This window comes from Panthera pardus, unplaced genomic scaffold (genome assembly GCF_024362965.1).
Source record: "Panthera pardus isolate Hobbes unplaced genomic scaffold, ASM2436296v1 HiC_scaffold_12, whole genome shotgun sequence".
NCBI lineage: Eukaryota > Metazoa > Chordata > Mammalia > Carnivora > Felidae > Panthera > Panthera pardus.
The window spans coordinates 32706638-32730977 of NW_026526677.1; the positions used below are offsets into that span (position 1 = coordinate 32706638).

Sequence of the window (24340 nt, forward strand, 5' to 3'; positions counted from 1 at the left end):
CCACTGCTCAGCTTCCCTTGATTTCTGCCCATTTTCTGAACCTGGTTCTCCAGTGCTTTTGCTGACTGTGAGAACTATTCAGTTTACTTCAATGAATTCCTCTTCCACTCTTGCCTTGATAACTAGCCATATCCATTCATTTGGCAATAAGCAAAGATCTCTCAAAGTTCCTGGAAGCCCCATTATTTAATGACTGTGTCTTTCAATAGCAAAACTTGTTAATTCAGGGGGAAAAAAAAAGGAACAAACACTATCAAAAGGTTAAGTCAGAACCCACAGGGTATAGAGAGAGCAGATGAAATACGTAATCATTTGTTCACACAGTTTTTAAATGCTTGTTTTAGTTTTAGACCAGGAAAGAAAGGTATAATAGTGACCCAGTGTGTGTGTGTGTGTATGTCTGTGTGTGTGTGTGCACATGCATGTGTAATAAAGTCAGTATCAAAATAAAGTACCAAGGAAATACAGTGATTTCATTTTGGCAATGAATAATCCCTAAGGGTGACTTATGTTTATATTTAAAGAGCTCAAGGGGTGCCTGGGTGACTCAGTTAGTCGGGCGTCCAACTTCAGCTCAGGTCATGATCTCACAGTCTGTGAGTTCGAGCCCCGCGTCGGGCTCTGTGCTGATGGCTCAGAGCCTGGAGCCTGCTTCAGATTCTGTGTCTTCCTCTTTCTCTGCCCCTCCCCTGCTCATGCTCTGTCTCTGCCTCAAAAATGAATGATAAAAAAAAAAAAAAAAAAAAAATTAAAAAAAAGAAGAATTCAAAATGTGAAATTTTGGTGTTTGTATTGTCTTCAGACTTTACCAATTGCCTCTAAAATTCATATTTAATTTTTAAAAATAAATTTAAGCCCACCAGGAAAAAAGGGGGGGTCTTGATTCTTAAAATGAAAAACAACAAAAGAAATAAAAAGAGCCTCTTCTAAAAAGATACAAATTATAATTTGGAAAATACATTACCAGTATAACTCTTTCTAATAAAAGAGAAGACATATTAGTTGTGGCAAGTTTTCAAATTGGACAAAGAAAAGGCTTCCAGACAATGAAATGCACATTGAAGAATTAACAACAGTTCACTAAATTTTAGTTAAAGATAATGAAGTTCCCAAGGAACAAGCCATTTTGGGTAAGGTAATTCTAGGGGAAAATTATATAAACAAAATTATTCCACCTAAGTCATTAAGGGTGAGGAAACGTATTTGTGTTTATTATGTATATGATGATTGTGTGATATATATAGTTCTATAAGAAAAAGGATCCTATTAAAATTAGATAACCAAGTAACAGCATGTGGAGGAGTTATGACAGGAAAAAATCTGGAACAGATTTCAAATGACAGCGAAAGCAGTGCTGCTGTAGAAAGAAGTTCTGGCAAAAGGTCCAGAAAGATGGGCACATGGGAAGGCGGCCATGAAGCCTGACAGAACTCTGGGAATACAATAATAATATTTAAAATTTATCCCATACTTTTTTTCTTCAAGCATTTTACACACAACTAATTAATCATCAAAACGCCCACATGAATATTTCTCTCTTCATTATCACACCCAAGAATGATGAGTGGCTTCTTCTGGACTGCATAGTACAAATCATACTTAAAATTGTTTCTCTTTTACACTGAACTTTTCTGTAATATTTGTTGCTCCAAATAAAAATAATTTAATTGTTGCTTCTGGTGTTTTCAACAGATTCTACTGCTCCAATTAAATCCAAAATTAGACCGCTTGTTTCTGATAGATCTTCGAGAATGGCATAAGGATTTATTAAAAGAATGGCTACACCATGGTTGCTGAAGCTCAAATTCAATCTGTATAGAATATATTAAAGTTCAGAATAGGTATTGGAGAAATAGAAAATTAAAAATTTCTAGAAAGTCTGAAGAAACACACTTGGATAATTTTTGTGGGCTTTGTAACATTACTGAATGATGATTTCCCAAGGATCTACTAATCACCAAATCTAATGACCTTTTCTAAAATGCTCTTAATCCTGTGATATAGCTATCATTCTCGTGTCTTTGGCCTTCTATAACAACATAATTTATTCACTAACTGCTATTTCTTATTACTGTTGCCTCTAAAATGAATGAACTCTTCAAGAATTCATTGAAACTGGGCTCCAGAGTCAGATCACCTGAGTTTGTATTCAAACCCTGCCACTTACTAGCTATGTGAAGTAAGGCAACCTTTCTGTGTGTCCATTGTTTAATACGTAAAAAGGAGATGTTGATAATAATTTTACCTATTTTATAGGGGTTTGTGAGAAATATATAAGAAAATATATGTCAGATGTATAATGCATGGCACAAAAGAAACGAACAAATGTTAGCCATGAAGATATTTATTATTATTATATTATTATTATCATCCTCTTCTTTATTTGTAATATTGTCTAATCTTACAGCTTCAATGATTCCTGCTTTGTGAATGACCTTCAAAACTAAATCTTGTCGAGATAACCTTTTTCTGGAACTCTAATTCTCATTTTCAATTACCTGCTGAATATCTCCATTACAATGCCCTGACAATAAGCACAAATTCAACAGACCCCAAACCGAACTTATTACTACCCCAAAATTATTACACTTACGTTCCTTTTTCTTGATGTAGAAGAATTCCAAATACAAGTCATATTTTCTATCCTATTTCACTACTATACCACCTTATGTCACAACCTAGACAATCATTTTACTATTACACATAAAATGAGGCCCAATTCATTGTCTCCAATTTGATAGTATATAATTTGTCTTCTTATGTTTCCCTACTTTGGCTAAAGGTATTATCCTTAAAAAGGTATTTTGCTTAAATAAAAAACTAAAAACATGGTATGTTATTACTTATTCTAACATCCCCTGTGACTCTACAGCCCATTTGTACATGAGCTGTTTCAATTTCCTATCTTTCTTATATGGAATAATATGTGATCTCCTCCATCTCTTAACTCCAAATATTCACTATTAGCATTGTTTTCTAGCATTTACATATTGTAATACTTAGTATTTACTATGATTTACTTCTTTAAATTTCTCTGAACTGCAATTGGTATATTACATTGATTTGCTTTATTGTGCATATTTGGCTATATATTCAGGATTATAAGAGATGCTACAAAATATTTATTATAAAAAGGGGATGTTACCTCTGACAGGATTTATTTATTTCTTTATTTTTAATGTTTGTTTATTTTTTGAGACACACAGAGAGAGAGACAGAGCATGAGCGGGGAAGTGGCAGAGAGAGAGAGGGAGACACAGAACCTGAAGCAGGCTCCAGGCTCTGAGCTGTTAGCACAGAGCCTGATGTGGGGCTTGAACCCACAAACCATGAGATGCCTGGTGCCACCCAGGCACCCAGGTCTGATAGGATTTAGAATCACTGTACTAAATGAAGAGCTACATCATGAAGTTCTATTGTCTTGCTAGGTTTATTAAAGGGAGGAATGTTTTGCTATTGGGTTTACTTATTTTAGTATTATAGCCACTTGGTATGTACTATATATGAATAATAGGGTGAATTTGATCATTACCAGTACAATACTATTTCACAAATGTCTTCATCATTCCAGTATGTAATTATTGCAAAATCTCACTAAGCATATTGATTTCATATGTATAAATTCTATGACAGAATTAAGTATACCAACTCCAATATAAAAAATAAAAAGTTTTTAAAGAGTAACAACAGGGGTGGCCTGGGTGGTTCAGTCAATTAAGCGTCCGACTCTTGGTTTCAATTGGGTCATGATCTCACAGTTCGTGAATTGGAGCCCTGTGCTGGGCTCTGCGCTGACAGCGCGAAGCCTGCTTCGGATGCTCCCTCTCCCTTTCTCTCTGCCCCTCTCCCGCTTGCTCTCTCTTTCTCAAAATAAATAAAAATAAACTTAAAAAAAAAAACAAACTAACAACGATTTTCTAAGAAGCCAGGGCCACACTAGATCAGTACATAACTATGCACTTGTATTTATAAAGGATATCCAGGAAACCATTCTTAAACAGATTAAATTGTACAAAAAATCCTAAATCCGACACATAAGCCAGGTCATTAATTTTAGAATCCTATTATCTAACAAGCAATTTTTAAAATAGTCTATTAACTTGTTATGAAGAGAAAGATGCTATCCTTTTCTCTTTGACCACTTCCCAACAACAAGAATTAACTACTACACCTGTTATGAAATAAGAAAATGAGGGTTTATAATTTCAGGAGTAAGAACTAATTATCATTTCTCTTATATCTATTGCAGATTAAATAACCATGTTTTTCAGACATAATTTAAAGTAACTGTTTTTGCAGAATTTTGATGTCAAGGATATTTTCTGTTCTTTTATTGTGTTTGAAGCCCATTTTCTTCTCAGTGGAGCCATCAGAGTCATATGTCTAACACTACCAGGGAATAAAATAATTGCCCATACTATCATTTGTAAGTTTTAAGGCGATACACTTAATTTTATAAGATAAGAGGGGAAACAAATTTGTCCACAGGCAAGTTTGACAGCTCGTAAATATTATATTTTGGAGTTTTCTTCATTTAAGAAAGTGACCTTACACAAATGTCTTTTTGGTTGTTTTATTCCCTCCCCATTCCCAGAGAATGAAGCACTGGTAATTGTTAACACTTCAAAAAAAGAATAAGAGTGGCTTAAAACATCTACAAAGTGATGACATAAATGTTTATGGGCAAAGATATTTACCTATTTGAAAAGGTTATTTTTAAAGGCTTCAAAGATTCTATTGTAATAAATATCCATGGTCAGGAAGAGTTATGGTATTTTGAACTAAAGATACACTTTCCTAATACACTGAGATGTGTTAATGTTAAAGTTTCAAGCATATGAAATGCATTTATGACATGAATAGAAAGATGAATTTCTAACCATTCTATCTATTTGAAAGATACAAAATGTTCCCAAGTTATATATGCCTTAATATAAATTCCAGGTCTTCATCTCTTCCTTCTTCTCTAACTGGGTACCTTATCACGAGCATGTCTCCTAAAAAGTACAAGGGATAAAAAAGATTTTCTCTGAGGTCCCTTTCAAATCTAATTTCCTACCCTACGGTACACTTTAGACCCTAAAAGAGCAAGAGTAATAACACACTAGATACACATGGGAACATACAAATTTTTCCAAACAGAATAGCATTCATAGAGGAAATTTACACATATACCTACACAGCCTTCAGCTTTAGGCATATCAGTTTCTAGTAATTCACATTTATCACAAAAATGAAGCCCATGCTTCCCGATCTACTTTCTGATATAATCCTAAGAACTTTTTAGTAACAACCTTTAAAATAATAATTGTTAATATTAGCAAGTGTTCATTTAGTGTTTATCACACATTAGTTAAAGATCACTACCAAGTACGTATCACATTAATACAGTCCTCTGAGGTTTATTGTCTTCATTAAACTGAAGGACACAGGCACAGAAAGAAGTCAGGATGTGAACTCAGGCAGTCTTTCTCCAAGTCCCATCCTCATAACCTCTTCTCTGTATTGTCCTTTCTTCTTTGTCCTTTACTCAAATCTTCAGCTCCTAGATTTATTATGGTCTCACCACCCCCTCCATCTCACTCTTGCTAAGAGGGTCTATGGGCTATTCATTCAAACACAACCGCTCCAGAAACCTGGCAAGGGAGGGAATGAAAAGACAAAGTAAATTCTAATAAAAGTTAAAGAGAGAAGGACACATTACTCAGACTGTAAAGTAGCAAGAGCTATGCTTTTTGACAGATCAAGAATTGGCTCTAAAGGAAATTTTATTGGAATAAATGTAGCATTTTCTAAGGTTGATTACTCTGCACTCTGCAGGACAATATATTTAGGTTAATATTAGAGACGGTAACATTTTAGAGGTGGGAGACATTTAAATCATCTATTTCGATCTCTGTCTCTTCCCCCCTTTCTCCTTCCCCAAAAAGAAGAGGCTGAAACATTAAGTGAACATTAAAAAAGTTGGGTGACTTTTCTCAAGCCCTAATAAGCTGTGGCAAAACCAGATAAAGAACCGATGTTGAATTCTTATTGGAAAGCAATACATTCTAAAAATCCTTAATACTGGAGAATTACCAAATACAGTGCAGTAATAAGGCACAGAAAGACTTCAGCAAAATAATCAGAAGGGAAGGAACTGGGACTGGTTTTCCCTATAAATTGCTGCATTAGCACTGCAGATAACTTGAGATCCACCCTACCCTTACACTGCTTTTGTAATTCTTTTTCCCTGTGTTCTCAATTCTGATCCTGCCAGAATAAATGCCATCAGGAGAGCTTCTTTCGAGAGCTTCTTTCTATCTTTTGTGGCTTCTTAATTTTCAGCAACCTTAATACGGCTTTCCCTTCCACAAAGGACTGGATGAAATTTGCTTCATCTCAAATTCACTGGCAACCAACAAATTCACTTAAGTCATATGCTACAACCATCCCAGATTGAGACAGACACATATTCAAATACACAGATTAGAATGAAGTTCCTTTAAGAGAGAGAAAGACTGTGTATGTAACTGTAAGTTAAGGGCAGCAGCATTTTTGAATATATATACTACATATCAAGCATAACTGGCAGTGTGCACATTATCTCATAAAATGAGTACAACATCCCTATGAAATAGCTGCTATTAACCTATTTTATACACAATACTATTGAAGCTTAAAGAAAAAACTTTGTCCAAAGTAACACAATATTAAATCACAGACTTCTGAGATCAGAAACCTTATTCACCTATTTAATATCAAAAACTATATACTTCATATACACTGATGCAATAAGCTGCTACCTGTCTACTTCATTCTATTAAAATTAATTCTAGAACCAGAAGGAAACCTGGAGCTTAGTTTCTTGTACAAAATAAATAAAATAAACAAAGCCAAGGATATAAAGTAACTCATGTAAGATTACATAACAAGTTAGTTAACTGGCAGGACAGAAACTACAAACTGTTCACATTTATGTTGAACTTACTACCCTGTACCATAGGTGTTCTTACTATCCAATTTTTTTTAATGAAAAAAACTGAAGCAAAGGGAAGGTTTAAGTGGCTTGTGTAAAATCATAAAGCAAGCAACAAGAGGAGCAGAGATTTGTCCTCAGACAGTCTGGCTCCACAGCCTGTGTTTTTAACTGCTGTGCTAGAATGTGCCTTTCAATTGCAAGTTGGATCTCCTAATTCCCTTTTCAGCTCCCTTTACTGCAGACTAAATAAACAAAAATTCCTACCTGAAATTAAGATAAACTTTGCACTTATGAGTTATGGATAAAAGAATTAATAATAGAAACATCAGATAAGAACCCTAGTTTGAAAATTCAAACAACTCCATTATTTCAACTCATAATAGATATTTATATTAAAAGGCAAATGAGTCAATTTATGGAGATTAACCGAGGCTCAAATTTTAAACTAGAACTTTTCCCAGCACAACTAATTTCTGCACTTAGCTCATGCTTCCAACTCTACCACATGGATGTTTGTTAAACGAGCTTAACGATTAGAGTCTGTGTCCAGAATCATTCTAAATTGGGACCTTAATTGTTTCTGTTTCATGAGTCAGTGGGTGTAATATTTTATCTGTTGGATTTTCTAAATGCCAGTTCCATCATGTTCTGAGCACACTCTTTTGCCCACTCAGTAGCCTGGGTCACCAAGACAAAATTTTGAGATAACAGGAAAATGAAGTTTTCTAATTCTTTAATTATTACAAGCAACCAACAGACTAATATTTTCCTGGGCTCAGATCTCTCTCCCTCCACGTCCTTCCACCCCCCCGCATCCCTTCTCCATGTAGCCAAGCCCAATTGTATAAATCACACATTAGAATATTTCTTTTAAAAGATTATTTTTCAAAATTAAAAAACATCACTAAAGGCTATGAAGGTTTCATAACCTTTTTCCTTTTTGCTCTCTGTGAACTGTCAAACTATAAAAAGAATGTGATGGGACCACCATTTGGCTACACTGTTTATATATTTACAGTATATAAACAAATCTCTTTCATCAAAACTGACTGGAAAGAAAATTTTTTGTATCCTAAGTTCCACTTGCTTCCCTATCATCCATTTGGAAACGAGAAATGAATCAAGAAAGCTACGGTTACAAGATGACTGTAGAGAGCAGCTTAGGCATAATGCTAATGAACCAGAAAGGAACAAGCAGGGTGGTGCAGCAAAAAAACACACACAGGCTCTGAGGCCATGTAAAACTAATTCTATCACTTCCCCACTCTGTGATGTTGGGCTACTCATTTCACTTCTCTAAACCCAATTCCACTTATCTAGAATGTGCATAAAGTAACAGGTGTGGCCTAGAGGATAGAAGGAAAATGTAAAAGTCTCAAGAAATAAAAGCAGAAATACAGATACACTAACCAATGTTACATAGTATGAATAAAGCAAACATTCATGCCAGGGGTTAACCCTCTCTAGACAAATAATTACAACTGATTATTGAAATCTGAAGGAAGAGGATGGGACCAATGATAGCAGGGGTAAAAATTAGAAATTAAAGATATGTTTTCAGGGGAAAACTTAGAAAATATGGGTCTTAAAGAACAGCCATCAGGGCACCTGGGTAGCTCAGTCGGTTAAGTGTCCAACTTCAGCTCAGGTCATGATCTCACAGTTCATGGGTTCCCGCCCCACATGGGGCTCTGTGCTGACAGCGTGGAGCCTGCTTAGGATTCTCTCTCTCCCTCTCGCTCTGCCCCTCCCCGCTCACACTCTGTCTCTCTCTCTCTCTCAAAAAAAATAAATAATAATAAAGGATAAACATAAAAAAGTAAAATAAAAAAAATTAAGTGGTTTGGGAAAAAAAAGAATAGTCATAAATTTACTTACAATTCTAAATGTTGTTGAACAAACACAGAGTGAATTTTATAAGACACAGAAGGAGGGGCAAATGGGCTAACTGGCTAAATGTTGAGAAAATACAGAGTTGGTATGATCCACAGTCTTAAAGAGGAAACAGGTAAGTTAAGAGACAATTATAAAGCATGTAATAAATGCCATACTGGAAGAAAAGAAAAAAAAATAGCGTAATAAACAGTGCCTAAGTGTCATCACGAAAGAAAACAAGGGACAGAAGCATGTGCAGAGTAACAAAGACCTAAAAGAACATCACAGGTCTGATCAGAGTGGCAAGTACGGCATGTGGCAGAAGAGGAGGCTGAAGAGGTAGAATGGGTCTAGCGGTAAAGGAACCTGTACATTTGTCAGGAATTTATAGACGATTAAACTGAAAAGTGATATGATCACAGGTAACATTAGATCCATTTAACGGCAGAGTGGAAGATGTATTCAAGGTAAATGACCTATTATGATGTTCTTGAGTCATCCTCGTAAGAGATGAAAAGGTGGTGATACAGTGTTTTAAAATGGGTGAGATATTAAGCAAAAGAATACCTACTGGGTCTTGAATTCAATCACCAACCCAAACAAGTAGATTATATAGTACAATCTTGAAAGCTATAAGTTTGTTTTTAATTCAGGTCCAAATACTTGCTTTGAACATCAGGTCCAAATATTTGTCATATGGAAACAAACAATCCCTTCCAATGAAAAGCTTTCATCCACAAAAAGCACATCTCAAACAGGGAAATCTTTTTTATTACCTATTTTTTTTATCACTGTTCTTCTGTCTGAACAGATGGGAAATTCCTCCTCTTAATCCAACTGAGGGCAGAAACTTCAAATGGTAAGAACCTTCTGGCATGGGTTTACAAAGAGTGCTTAAATCTATTCCAACAACATAGTGTGGGAGTATTTCAGCACAGGTTGGAGGAGCTTTGGGTTTATCATTACCTCCTGAGAATGCCTTTGATAAATAAAGCTTTATAAGAAAAGTAAGGCTAAAGCCTCAACTCTCTTGAATAGACAGGAATTATTCTCTTCTGTTTTTAATGTTCTAACCCTCATGGGCAGGATTCCTAAACTGCTGATCACCAGAAGTTAGAACAACATATCCCATCCTTTAGAATGAAATTATATAAATGTTAGGGGGTTTTGTTTAGGTTTTTGTTTTTTCCTCAGGGGGCATGTATGTATGTGTAAGGGGAGAATCTTTCATTTTTTTAAAATCATCTACACTTCGAATTCAGTACAGATATTCCCAATGCATCTTCCCAACTCAACATCCTCACCTTTTCTCCTTTTTCCATCTCACTGTCTCCTCCTTCTCCATGTCCAAAATGCTAGGTATTTGTGTGTTTGCTTGTGGAAGAGGTGTTAGTGAGAAGATATTGGTCAAATTCTTTGTTCCCATAATCTCTCTCACACAAATCCACCTCAGTACCAAGGCCGAAATAGAAATAGTAAGAAAGAACAGGGAAATAAGCAGTAACAGGGAAAAGGCAAAAGAACCAGTAACAATGAAGCAGGAGCCAAGCTGAAGAAAGATCAGTATATACTGATATAGCAAAACTACTGAATTGGAAGGTATCTTAAAAATATTCCAGTCTAACTACTTTGTTGACAATCTGACACAAAGGAGAACTGGAGTACATAGGAGGGCATGGAAAGAAGAGCCTTTCAACCTTAATCTGGCTAGGAGTTGAAGACTGCCTGCCCAAGAGATGCATCCTGCACAGTAGTAGGCCAGAAGTTTGTATATCTGAAATGTAAAGAGGCTACATTTACCTTAGATGTGTAAGGACTATAAAAATATCAGATACTACTCAACTTATTTTTTTCTAAATTCTTCAGTTAACTCAGTGAGCACTTTCCAACTGCAGGGATGTTTTCTTGTCTGAGAATTTTATGTATTGACTCTCAATCTGAAAAACACAAATGCATTTTAAATGCACTTTAAGCACTGTTTTGGTACAGTGCTGTGTGTGTGTGTGTGTGTGTGTGTGTGTAACTCCTTCTTGTAGTTAAAATAATTTTTCTATTGGAAGCAGATGAATCCTGAATAGTCATTTACCAGTTTGTTTAGGGTAATCCATCAGAAATAGTATAATGAAATAAAAGAGATAGCCCAACTCTCCTGTCATCTTTAAGCCATCCTTAACTACTACTTGCCTGGCCCCAAAATATCATATATTTTAAGCTGGGATAATATCTTTTAATAATTACCTAATCCAAATCCATTATTTTATCTATTTAGGTACAGTGGCCTAGAAGGGAAGGTGACTGGCAAAGTCACACAGAGCTAGGACCAGAACCCAGGTCTCCTGATTTCTAGTCTAGAAAATACAAGCTGCAAAAATGGCCCTGGGGTGGTATGTCCGCTACCCAGCTAGGCTTGCTAGACTAGAACAGATTGTGTGGTTTCAACTCCTGCCCCGAAACTCCCCACACACATACTTCAGCTATACCCATATTCCAGTACTTTTTGGCACTTTATTATTGTCATTGTCATATGTGCCAAGAACTGTTAAATGCTTTATGAACAATGTATAATTTTTTTTTAATTTTTTTTTTTAACGTTTATTATTTTTGAGACAGAGAGAGACAGAGCATGAACGGGGGAGGGTCACAGAGAGAGGGAGACACAGAATCTGAAACAGGCTCCAGGCTCTGAGCTGTCAGCACAGAGCCCGGCACGGGGTTCGAACCCACAGACCGTGAGATCATGACCTGAGCCGAAGTCGGACGCTTAACCGACTGAGCCACCCAGGCGCCCCAGAACAATGTATAATTTAATCACCAGAAAATCCTATGACATAGGTTCTTCAAAGTAGAAAAGGCTAAAACATAATATCAGAAAACAGGCTGAAGCCAAAAAGATGTGGTGGTAATAAAAGCATCAAGCTTCTTGAAATAAATTCAAGTGTTTAGGCTAACTACATAGCTTGATAGGAAAAATGAAGTGTATTATTCCCTTGCTCAAGAGCTATCCTACTCTGGCAATAAAACTGCTAAACAACCTGGCACCAGTCCACATTTCTAATCCCATTTCTACACCCTTAATGCAGTATTATACTTCTCAGGGTCCCCTTTATATGCTATGAATGCAGTAACTTATGACTTAATGGGTTTTTCCTCACTGAGATCATAGGATGCTTAAAAGCATGAATATGTAAACTCCATGATGGCCACTACCATTTTAGAAACATACTTCAAACTCAAGAGTACTTGCTAGCAGGCATAATGATCACAAGCATAGCTACAAGTACCACAGGTAAGAAAGGAGGAAATTGGAAAACACTGCAATAAAATCAGCATACCTGAATGCTTGGTGACTGAAAAGACATGATGATCTATTTATTGGCCAACAGGAAGACTGGTAAGAATTTAGTTTAGCTTAAGCATAAAAAGCCAAAAGCAGGCTCTGTTGTACAGAAGTGCTAAGAACAGGGCTCCAGAAGCAAGATCATTAAAATATACAATGGGGAATGAGAGTATACAAATATTACATGATTAAATTCATAATCCCGACAGAACACAGAATTGGTAAGTAAACTGAGTCCAGATATTAGGCAGAGGGCAGGGGGAAGGATAGAGAGGAGGAGAGCGGAGGGGAGGGTCAGGAAATAAGAAGATAAGTAAGAAAAATAGCAGGGAACATACTCCTCCTCAGTAAGTCCTTGGAAGATGAAAAATGTCATACCTTTGAAGAGATCAGCATAAGATATGTAAATGAGTCTCCCATAACCTACTGACCTTTAGATGTCATAAAATGAAAGAAAATGTGATTTATACATTTGTAATTTATACATTACCAAGAATTCTCTGGTTGTTTAGAATCCTTAACAAAACTCCAAACACCCAGTTGATAAGCTTCAAAAATTTTGCTAGCAAATGAGGAAAAACTGTACACCAAGACACAACTCAAGAAACTTAAAAAAAAAAAAAAAAAGACAAGAAATTGGTAATGAGGTATGATTGATACATGAAAATAAAAATAAAATGAGGTTGGGTAAGAAGTCTGAAAAAGAAAAACCTGTTAACCCTCAGAAAGCTAAGACTCTTAAGTGGTGATACCCTCAGGCAAGAGAGTGTGTAATCCAGCATTTCCCAAAGGTATAAACAGGGTATTAAGTTCTTCAAGTGCAAAAAGACAAAAAAAAAAAAAAAAAAAAAAAAAAAAGAATACAGGAGATTCTTTGGTCAAACAAATTTGTACAACAATGGGTTAAACAAAGTTAAATATATTTTACTTTTCACTTTTTTTTTTTTTTTTTGCTAAAATGCTTATATGCTACTGTGCAATGAGAATCTCCAAGAGGATAGAGTATGCTATGTTTCTAAAACTTCGTTGACCATTGAATTTTTTAGACCATCTCATTAGAGCAGACATAGGAAAAAATGAAAGAAAAACCAAAAGGTTAAATGGTTGCTTTTGTTCTTAAACATTTCTAAGGAGTGACAAGAACAAAGACTATCTACTGTATTCCAACAAATCTAAGATCATACTGATTATAAGATGCAGCATTAATCTTACATACTATAAAAAAAAGATGCTGCCAATTAAACTGACATATCATCAGTCGTAAAATGTTTCTCAATTTCAATGAAATAACTTCAAAAGTAATGGTTAAGAGGAATGATTAAAAAAATGTGTCATCCATTTATTGTCATATAGATGGTCTATTGTATAACTAAAATAAATACTTTTCCTGCATTTTCCTTTGGCATAATGCCCGAATCTGGCATGAGACAGCACACTAAAGAGCTGCCATAGATTGCCTAAGGTGTTTACTAAAGATTGCCTAAGGTGTTTACTAAAGTTTACTAAACTTACTTTGAATAAGTTATTAACTTGCTGGGCTTCAAGTTCCACATTTGATTGTGGGTAAATAAATCCCATATTAAAGACATGCTAAGAGGACTTAACGAAATAATATATGCAAAGTACCTGGAAATTAGTAGGTACTTATTATGTGAGTTTTCTTACTTTTATTTCTTTTTCCCCCTTACTAATTCACCTTAGCATTTTATCATCTTGCCAGAACATATTTGACCTCTCAGCCAAAATATCTTCCTGGTCTTAATTTCTTGTTTAATCTTCTGTAAACATGAAGAACACCTAATCAATGTCCCCCTTGCAAAATCCTTCATACAAATGAAAGTACTTTCAACAAATCTAAGTACAATAAAGAAAAAGAATCTTTCAAAAACATGTCATCTTTAATGAATTTATTAAGGTCAAATTAAGGCAATGTAAAGAAATCTATATAAGCCATTTAATTTGTATTTGTTAAATTAAACACATGGTGTTTCATTGGAGAAGGGGCTCTTATTTGATAAATCAATATATTATTATTGTATAAACTGGTTTCTGTGGAGCATAAAAGACTTCTCTCGTGACCTGATAAATTAGCAAGCCAGAAAGAACAGGAACTGTATTGAATAATTTTTAAAGGAAAAAAGGCATCAAGCAAGGGAGAAATTAAACACAAATGACACAAGGTTCATAAGAGAGCTTAAAAAAAAAATCAACATGGTAACTATAGGTCTATTCAACAGATTTAAAAAAAAAATACATAAAGCAAAACAAAAACCTAAATACCAAAGAACAATTAAGCAAGTTGCCAAAAAACAAAATACTTTGGTGGGATGTCAATCAGTAACACTGAGCTGACAACTGTGCCTTAATTAATTTTGAAACTGTTTCCAATTAGTTCGTATAGAACACTAGAGGCTTCATGCTGCCTATGACTCAGTGCACTGACTCATCCACCAAAACTTTTCTTACAGAAGAAATATCCAAGCACCCGCCAGGATGCAAGATCAAAAGGAAAGAAGGTTCACCAACCTTCTTAGTTAAAGGCCTGTGATAAATTTAGATGACCGGAAGGATATGGAACAACTTTTCAGAAAGGTTTAATAGTCAAAAATAGCTTGAAAAGTTTGATTTGTTAACAAAACAATGAAAATATATTACTTTAAAATCAGTTTTGCAAATATATCCATAAGGAATGCTAGTTGCTTTCTAAACCATATAGAGGATATAAATAACTCATATTAAAGTGTTTAATGAAATGCACCAATTCATATATATATATATTTATATTTATATTTATATTTATATTTATATATATGTACATATCCCATATTTCCTAACTCTTTGTAAATAGCAATGGAAATAAAATTTAGATATGAACAAAAGCCTAGAAACATTAAAATACATTTAGCCTATGGGAACTTTCTTATATTTTTTTCAGATTTAGTTTATTCTTAGTGTGATCCAAGATTACTGACCTTTCTAGAATTAATATAAATGAGTTAAATGGTTCTTCAAAAAAATTACAAAACATAATATAAAAAAGAAGGCAAGTAATTAGCTTTCCTTGCTTTTAGTATAAAATTTACTTCTACCTAATTCAAAGGTTTTATTAGATCATAGAGTTATAATATAGGTAACTATTTTTAAAATACTTATAAATTGCTTTGGGGTTGGGAGAGTGGGTAGAGGACCAGTGAAAAAAAGAATGAAAGACTATTGCCTGCAGGGTAGACAAACAAGACCCTGTATTCACAAAATAGAGTCTAAGAGAGGGGGTGTTCCACAGGCCCCAGCCAGTCTCAATATCCTGGAGAGCCTAGAGAATCCAGTGAGAGAAGCCAAAGTTAACACCAAGTCAGTTCCCAAACAAACTGCCAATAGGAGATCCATGTCTACATGTAATTTTTAATGCCTTGTGATTCAAAGGAAATTTAAAATGACTTACAGAGAGAAATCAGCACAGAAAGTAAAAAAGCAATGAAATGGAGATAGGAAGGGGAGGAAGGTGGCAACAAAGACAGAAGAAATTAAAAAGTATAATTAAAATCAGTAGTAAGACTATTAGTCAAAACACAGAACAAAGAATGTTTATGTCCTCTGATAAAGGCAGCTACAAAATTTATCTGAGTATCCCAGAAACCAGTATAAAGAGAGAAACATAAGCAGATGCATCATTTGCCATATCCATGGAAAATTAAACACACACACACACACACACACACACACACACATACACAAACCATAGTCATACAAAATAAGTCTTCCTACTTACTGTACCTTGAAAAAAATTTCCTACTAGTCTTCACAAAGAAATCACAGTAAACTACCTTCTCCTCCAACCTTACAAGTGATCACAATGGTGAGTGTCAGAGCTGTGTTACTTTCAGTATCCCTTGATATAAGCTATGGAATAACACAATTCAGTAAAACCAGTTCTAAGAATGTGAAAATGATATGATCCGAGTACAGTGCAGTCCTTCATAAATTCTATTTCCCCCCAACTTTTTATATGTATTAGGTGGCAAAGAGTTCAAAGTCATAACCTACAATAAAAACTTGGACTATAGCTATTTTATGATGTTTGTTAAAGAGAAAGTCTATATATTTTACCAGTAAGCTAAGCAGGGAATGTGGTTGATATACACATATAAAACCTAATGAGTCCAATGAGAATACCTGCTTAAATTAATTAAACAAGTGCTTAAGGAGTCCCATTTTTAACAGATAAGGCAGTACTTACTGAGGATACAATAGTGAACTTGTCCTCCATCCTCCCAAGGTTAGAATATTGGGGACCACATGCAATTAAATAATTATAGCAATGATGAGGACAATAATAGGGTTCAGTGGCAACTGGAGAAGAACCTAACCTGGAAATGAAACGTTAGAAAAGGCTTTTCAAAGAAACGACTATCTAAGCTGAGACCTAACAGAGGAGTCAGCTCAGAGGTTCCAGTCAGAAGTCAACAGATTGGTCCTTCTCTAGGCTCATCTTCCTAACTCGAACCATTACGTGATAGAGCTACTTAAGGATCAGGACACTCTTTCATTTACTCAATGACAGGCAAAATCATCTGAGCCTATGGCTTCAATTTTTACTTAACACGCTGAAAAATCAGTGATGTAACGAAAATCATTAATGTGTCACTGTTCCCAAAAGTGTTCCTTGACTTTCCTCTCCCTAAGCCATCTGAAGAACATCTGGCTTTGTGTTCCCAGTTTCCCTACCCTCCATTGCCAGGAAAGCCCTATTTTGTCAAAACAGGACAAAACAGTTACATCAATTTAAGCAATGAGGAGCAAAAAACAAAAGATAAAGGAAGAGTTAGTATAAAAGTTGGCCTGAATAGGAGGGAGCAGCTTCTTCAGGAGTGTTGAAAACAGGGGTGGAAGAGCAGCTGCATGTGACGAAGAAAGAGGAAAACGGAACAAGAGCATTAACAGAAAGTACTGCTGGGAATTAGGAGTCCCATTCACAGTTTTAAGAAACACACAAAGGATCTGCATTATTTTGACGTAACTGTTTTGCTAGACTGTGTTCTTTTGACCACAACACTCTTCAAGGACTGCATCACACAGGTTATGACTTAAGAAATAAATCTGACAAACTTTGGTCTCATGTTCATAACTCTCCACTGAGCTTCTGAACAATGTATCTAACTAGTTCTGGAAACTCCATTTTGGCTGTCTGAAAAGCACCTAAAAACATGTCCAAAAAGAAATACAAGATCTTTCTTCCTTTAAAAAATTGAGTCTTTATCCATACAGTAACAAGGCCAAACACCTTCATTAACAGCTGCCTTTCTCTTCACCTCTCATATCTAACTCCTCACAACATTGTTTATTTTAAATAGAAAACCTCCCAGATCTGCCCACCTCTTTCCATCTAAACTGCCACCACATTAGCCCAAACTATCACCTCTTTAGATGAATTCAGTTGCTTTTCCACTGTCTCCTCTCATCCACCTTTGTACAACCCTTTGCCAGCCTACCACTTCTAATCTATTCTCCACAAGGCAGTCTGAATGCTCTTTACAAAACACATCTAATCCAGTTACCCCACAACCCCTGATAAAAACTTTGTAGTAGATTCCCACTGCTTTTTAAAATAAAGACCAAAATCCCTAACACGGCCGCAGGCCTGGCATCTTCTGGTCTACCTTCCTTTCTTTCCATCTCTTCTCTGCTGTCTACCCTTAGCCACACTGGTCTTCTCCAGGTTTCTCAAAAGTACTCTCCTTTTCCCACAACAGAATTTCATATGATGCTTCCTGTCAGGAATGCTCTTCCCTGTTCTTTAGATCTAAACTCACAAGCCCTTCTCAAACCCCCATACTAAGTCAAAAGTCTGTTAGCCATTCTCATAGCAGTACATACCTTTCCTTGATGACATTTATCACAATTGAAACTCTTTTATTTGTGTGTATTATTTCTGCATTACTGTGCAGCATATTAATGTGCTGTGTAACAGGTTACCCTAAACTTAGGGGCTTAAAACAATAAATATTTCTTATCTCACAGTTTCTATGGGTTAGGGATACAGAAACAGTTTAACCAGGTGATTCTGGCTTGGAGTCTCTCACAAGGTTGCAGTATCAGCCAGGACTACATTCATTTGAAGGCTTGTCTGAGCCTAGAGGATCAGCTTCCAAGATGGCTGACTTACCTGTGCTGGCTGTTAAGAGGCTTCAATCCCACCCTATGCAGGCCTCTCCATGGGTTGCTTAAGCATCCTAATGGTATGGTAACTGGCCTTCCAGAGCAAGCAAGCAATCCAAGAGACAGAAAGGAAGAACCCACAATTTCTTTCTTTTTTAAAAATTTTTTATTAAATTTTATTTATTTATTTTTAAGAGAGAGAGAGAGTGCAAGCGAGGGAGGGGCAGAGAAAGAGGAAGAATCTCAAGCAGGCTCCTCACTGTCAGCACAGAGCCCACTGGGGCTGGAACTCAGGAACCATGAGATCATGACCTGAGCCAAAACCAAGAGTGGGACGCTCAACAGACTGAGCCACCCAGACACCCCTACACAATTTCTTTTCTGACTTAGCCTCAGATGTCACCCACCATCATATCTGGAATATCTTACTAGTTACACAGGTCAACCCAACTCACTGTGGGAAGGAACTCCAAAGACTGTGAACACCAGGAGGTGAAGATCAACAGCAGCCATCTGTACACTGAATATCACAGTATGTTAACTGATTTTTTGTAATGTTCCCCAAGAGATTAAACTCCAGGTCCTAAACTCAAGTGACTATAGTAAACCTGAAATTACCTTGAAGTCTGTGCTTAATCTGAGTCACAGCTCCCACCCCCAAGGTAACCTATTTCTTGCCACGTTCCAAAAACATCCTCTTTAAAGCACTCTACATCTGCCTCCCGCACTTCAACCACTACCTAGCCTAACTACTCTAAGAGACATTTTTTTTTTAATGCTTATCTATTTTTGAGAAAAAGAGACAGAGTGTGAGCAGGGGAGGGTCAGAGAGAGAGGGAGACAGAGAATCTGAAGCAGGCTCCAGGCTCTGAGCTGTCAGCATGGAGCCCGATGCAGGGCTGGAACTCACGAACTGTGAGATGATGACCTGAGCTGAAGTTGGACGCTTAACAGACTGAGCCATCCAGGTGCCTCGAGACATTTTTAAAATAATTTTTATTAGTGAGCTCTACACCCAGTGTGGCCTCAAACTCAGGACACTGAGATCAAAAGTTGCATGTTCTATCAACTGAGCCAGGCAGGCTCCCCTAAAATCAATGTCAATATTTGGAGAAAAAAAACTTACAAAACTACATATCCTAAGATCTTTAATCTTTTTCTTAAATCAGATTACTCTTGGGGCGCCTGGGTGGCGCAGTCGGTTAAGCGTCCGACTTCAGCCAGGTCACGATCTCGCGGTCCGTGAGTTCGAGCCCCGCGTCAGGCTCTGGGCTGATGGCTGGGAGCCTGGAGCCTGTTTCCGATTCTGTGTCTCCCTCTCTCTCTGCCCCTCCCCCGTTCGAGCTCTGTCTCTCTCTGTCCCAAAAATAAAATAAAAAACGTTGAAAAAAAAAAATAAATAAATAAATAAATAAATCAGATTACTCTTAAGCAATATTCTCAGGATTTTTTCTTCATGACATGATAGGTTTTAACAAATATTAAAACTTTTTATTTTCTAAGTTGCAATTAATTTCCTTATGCATCATTATTCTAATAGGTCTATAGACTTCCAAATCTGAGGAAATGAAAATTGAAAGTTAAAAAATATACCTTCCCTTTAATCTTACCAACTCTTGCTGATTTTTGGAATCAGTATTAATTCAATATTTTATTCAAATAAAACTTGCTAAGATTATAATATACAGTAAGTAAATGGAAGTTTCTGAAATTTGATTTTCATAGAACTTTTCAGGAATTTGTCACTGGTGGCAAAAACAACAAACAAGCAAACAAACAAAACACTATACACCATGTATCAAAGATGAAGAAGTAATTCTCCTCTAATATACCACATGCCACACCAAAGTGAATTTCAAAGAATAGATGACTGAAAAACTCATTTATGGTATATATAAGCTCAAGTATAGTTTACGAAAAACTCATAGGGGAAAACCCCCACAGAATGAACTTAAAAGCAGCTGAAATTAATTTAATTGATTTAATAGACTCATTTTCAAGATTATTAAGGAGCCATGATAAAAAGAGTAAGACAGTAAGAACAAATTATTTTCTACCAGTTTAAAACATAGACTAATGTATTAAGGTTAAGGGACAAGAACAAATTGGATTTATGAAAAATCTATTTTTTCTCACATAAAAATGATATATATTTTAATACAGAAGAAATGTAACTGAATAAAGAGATGCCACCCATGCGTATAATTGTGATGTAATTACACAGTGCTAGGCGACCATACTAGTGCTTCATTTCAAGACCATATTTGTTGCTCTGACCTTTATATGGGAAAAAAAAAAAAAAGGTTCCATTTTTACAACTCTGGCTAATCTGCAGGGAAACCCAAGAGGCATAACAATTAATGCCAATCACAATGATTTTCTTGGCATGGACATTTCTCCCAGGAAACAGACTGAAAGTAGGTATATTGCACAAAGCATGTATACTTAAGGAACTACAACGAATCTTCACTATTAAGGATGGGGTTTTACTTCCCAAGGGAAGCTATAAAAACCTCATCAAACCTCATTTATCCCTGACTAATCATTTTTTTATCATCCTAAATTTTTATTTAAAATGGAAACTATTGGGGCGCCTGGGTGGCTCAGTCAGTTAAACATTGGACTTTGGCTCTGGTCATGACCTTGAGGTACAAGAATTCGAGCCCCACGTTGGGCTCTGTGCTGACAGCTCAGAGCCTGAAGCCTGCTTCAGATTCTGTGTCTCCCTTTTGCTCTGACCCACTCCTGCTCACACTCTCTCTCTCCCTCTCTCTCAAAAATAAATAAACATTAAAAAAATTTTTTAATGGAAACTATTGTTCCATATTTCAAAAGTAACCTAATTTTATTTTTTTTATTTTTTAATATAATTTATTGTCAAGTTATATAACATACAGTGTATACAGTGTGCTCTTGGCTTCACATGCAGATTCCCATGATTCATTACTTATATATAACACCTAGTGCTCATCCCAACAAGAAAAGTCACCTAATTTTTAAAAAGCACAATATCTGAATGGCACAACTTGACCAAACTTTACTCTTTCAAAAGCAATACTTTTGATTAAGATCACCAGAAGCAACCTGCTGCAAATGAGATGATTCTTCCAAAATAACAAAACCTGTTGACATTGGACAAAGGTGACACTATGAAAGGTTTATCATTTTGAGCAAAAGATGAAACAGAAATAATACTACTGCATTTTAATGCATTGGGTTACGTTCACAAGCAAACACAGAAATTCAATGATTACAATTTTATGCAACACATTTACTGATGGCAAGGAAAAAAATGAGAATAAACATTTAAATGGGAATGATAAGGCATTTATACCAGTCTTCATACAGAAAAGGAAAGCTTGGAAGTTAGCAGAAAGGAAGTAAAATGCTAATGTAGTTAAAAGAGAAATTATGCTGAAACTATACTCTTCACCAAATCCAGTCAAGAATTCTTACTGCACCGGGCCATGAAGTGTTAACATAGGTTGGCTACCAGCTGCAACTGGGCTGGGGGTGGCTTGGAGGAAGGAATTAATGAGGACAAGAGGCTAAGGTGGTAAGAAAACTTTACCACTTTGCACCATTTCAACTTTGTAGCAGGATTCTACCTGGAACTTTGTTACCAGGTAATTCCCTTCCTCATATCTCTATAATATTAGGTCACTGTGCAAAACAGGACCGTTTTCCTGGGATCCAATCCACATGCTACTCTGTGCCTTCTCTCCCCTAATTCCCTGTAATGCTCGACAGGAGCATTTTGAAAATGTGCTTAGGCTGTACAAAACATTAGAGGACACCGCTAGCTACCAATGGATCAGGTACAGGAATGCTGGATGCCCTGCAATAGACAGCACAGTGCTGAAAAAGAACCCAAATTCTATAGGACATACAGTTCACAAAGGGGGTAGGGGAAAGGGGAGGACAATTATGCCTGAAACCAAATTTAAATTTACATATCACACAGTACTTTTTATAAGAATTTAATATACAGTAAATTTTCCAAGAATGCAACTATTAGGTAAATTAAGAGAAACTTTACCAAGAATAGCTTTCCATTCCAGAAAATCAGTTCATGTTTAGCAATGCCACTTGTCATATTTAAGTGGTCAACAGTCAATACCACACCCCTTTGTCAGTCTGCAGAGGTTGCATCAATCATTCTGTCTATAAGTACAAAACTCTAATACTTTGACAATATGTCCATCTCAAATCCAGTGACCTTTACCTCTCACAGTCAGTTACCAGACCTTCTCATCAATTCAACATGTTCTAACTAAAATTTTTAATTCAAATAACCTATTCTTTAACCACAACTACTCCAGCTCTTGCATGGACACAACCACATATATTCTTGCTCTCTTTCCCTCTCCATACCACTTATTCACTGCTTCATCCCTCACATTTCAAGTATAACAATCAGAACTATAATTTATAGAGTATTTACTAAGTACCAGACACACTTTAGAAGGTAAACATTTATTAACTGTCACAATATTCCAGTGAGGCAGGAACTATAGTTATCTCCATTTCTCCATGAAACTTGAGGCACAGAAAGATAGTGTACCCTTCCTGTGGTCACACAGCTAAACAGTAGCAGAATTCTAGAGCTCAAGCTCTTAACCACACTTCATTTCTCAGTGACTACTCCAAATTTTTAACAACCTCCTAAAACCCCTACTTTAATAATTTCTTCAAACAACCCTCAGATTTACAGACAACATTGTCTTTGACCTTATCATGAAAGTAAAGGCACTCAGACTCGATTCCTCTCAATGTTTCTGACTCCTTACCTACAAATTTACCTTTAATCATCCCTATCCTTACTTCAAGTCCCAAAGGGTGCAGTGACTCTCCTCTACTTAAGGCCAATCTAGTACCTGTGTTCTTGAACCAAGACTCTCTGGCTTTTATCAGACATCCCCTCTCCTGTATCTCCAAAATTTCATTCTGCCCTACCCCATTCTCATAAAAGTAAATCAATATCTATTTCTGCCTATCTACCTACCATCCTACTCACCCACATACATACATACATACACACATACATAAAACCTTGTCTTGACATATTTCCATCCATATTCTCTCCTTTACTCACCTCAATTTTTTTCATATCAGTTTACACTTGCTCTTTCTGTCCCTTCCATATAGAAATCTAATATCTAATGAGCAATTACTCCATTGAAACCGCTGTTTCCCTACAGTAATCATTTAACTGTCAACTCCAAACACTATTTTTCAGCCTCTACCTTTCTGAAATTTGGGTGCATTTGCCATTGTTGATGGTCCTGTGTTTTAAAGCTCAGTTTCTTTGGCTTCCAGGCTACCAGCGTCTCCTGGTTCTCTGCATACCCCTTCAACCATTCCTTCTTTCTCATTCCTCAGGTCAACTTCTTCTACCAAATTCATATTACATTAGTTTTCTCCAGCTTCCGATCTTTGGTGCACATTCTTTTTTACACACAATTATTGAGTGATCTCATTCCCTTTTTGGTTTTAATAATGGTTTGCTGATGACTCCTTAGGTTATTATTTCTAATCTGGTCTACTCCTCCTTGCTTCAGACTATTCCAATCAACTGCCTTCTATAACAGGAGAACCTAGATGTCCTTTAGGCACCTCAAATACACAAATAAAAAATTAATTCATCATCTCTCCCCCAAACCTCATCTTCCTCCATTATTCTCCATATCATGTCACCATCCTCCATCTGATTACTCACACAAAAAAGATAAAAATGATGTAAAGCTTTTTCCCCTTTCATCCAGTCCACTGCCACAACCACTCATTTTTCAACTCCTTCCTTCAACACACTGATTACTACTGTTCTTCTTCAGATACTTATAATCAATATATCTAATATAAAACATCAGCCTCCTTACCTACAAATTCACCCAACATATAGACATCTGAGGAGCCCATAAAAAATAGAAATTTAACCAGGTGACTCCTTGACTTATACTTTTTTTTTTTTTTTAAGTCTATTTATTTTGAGAGAGAGAGAATATACATGC

The 24340-nt window shown here is 36.0% G+C and overlaps 1 protein-coding gene across 9 annotated transcripts in view; it reads right to left on the bottom strand.

Annotated features, from left to right (window-relative positions):
- METTL15 (methyltransferase like 15) overlaps window positions 1–24340 on the bottom strand; it is a 213553-nt gene that overhangs the window by 160237 nt on the left and 28976 nt on the right. The gene's annotated exons all lie outside the window — the stretch shown is intronic.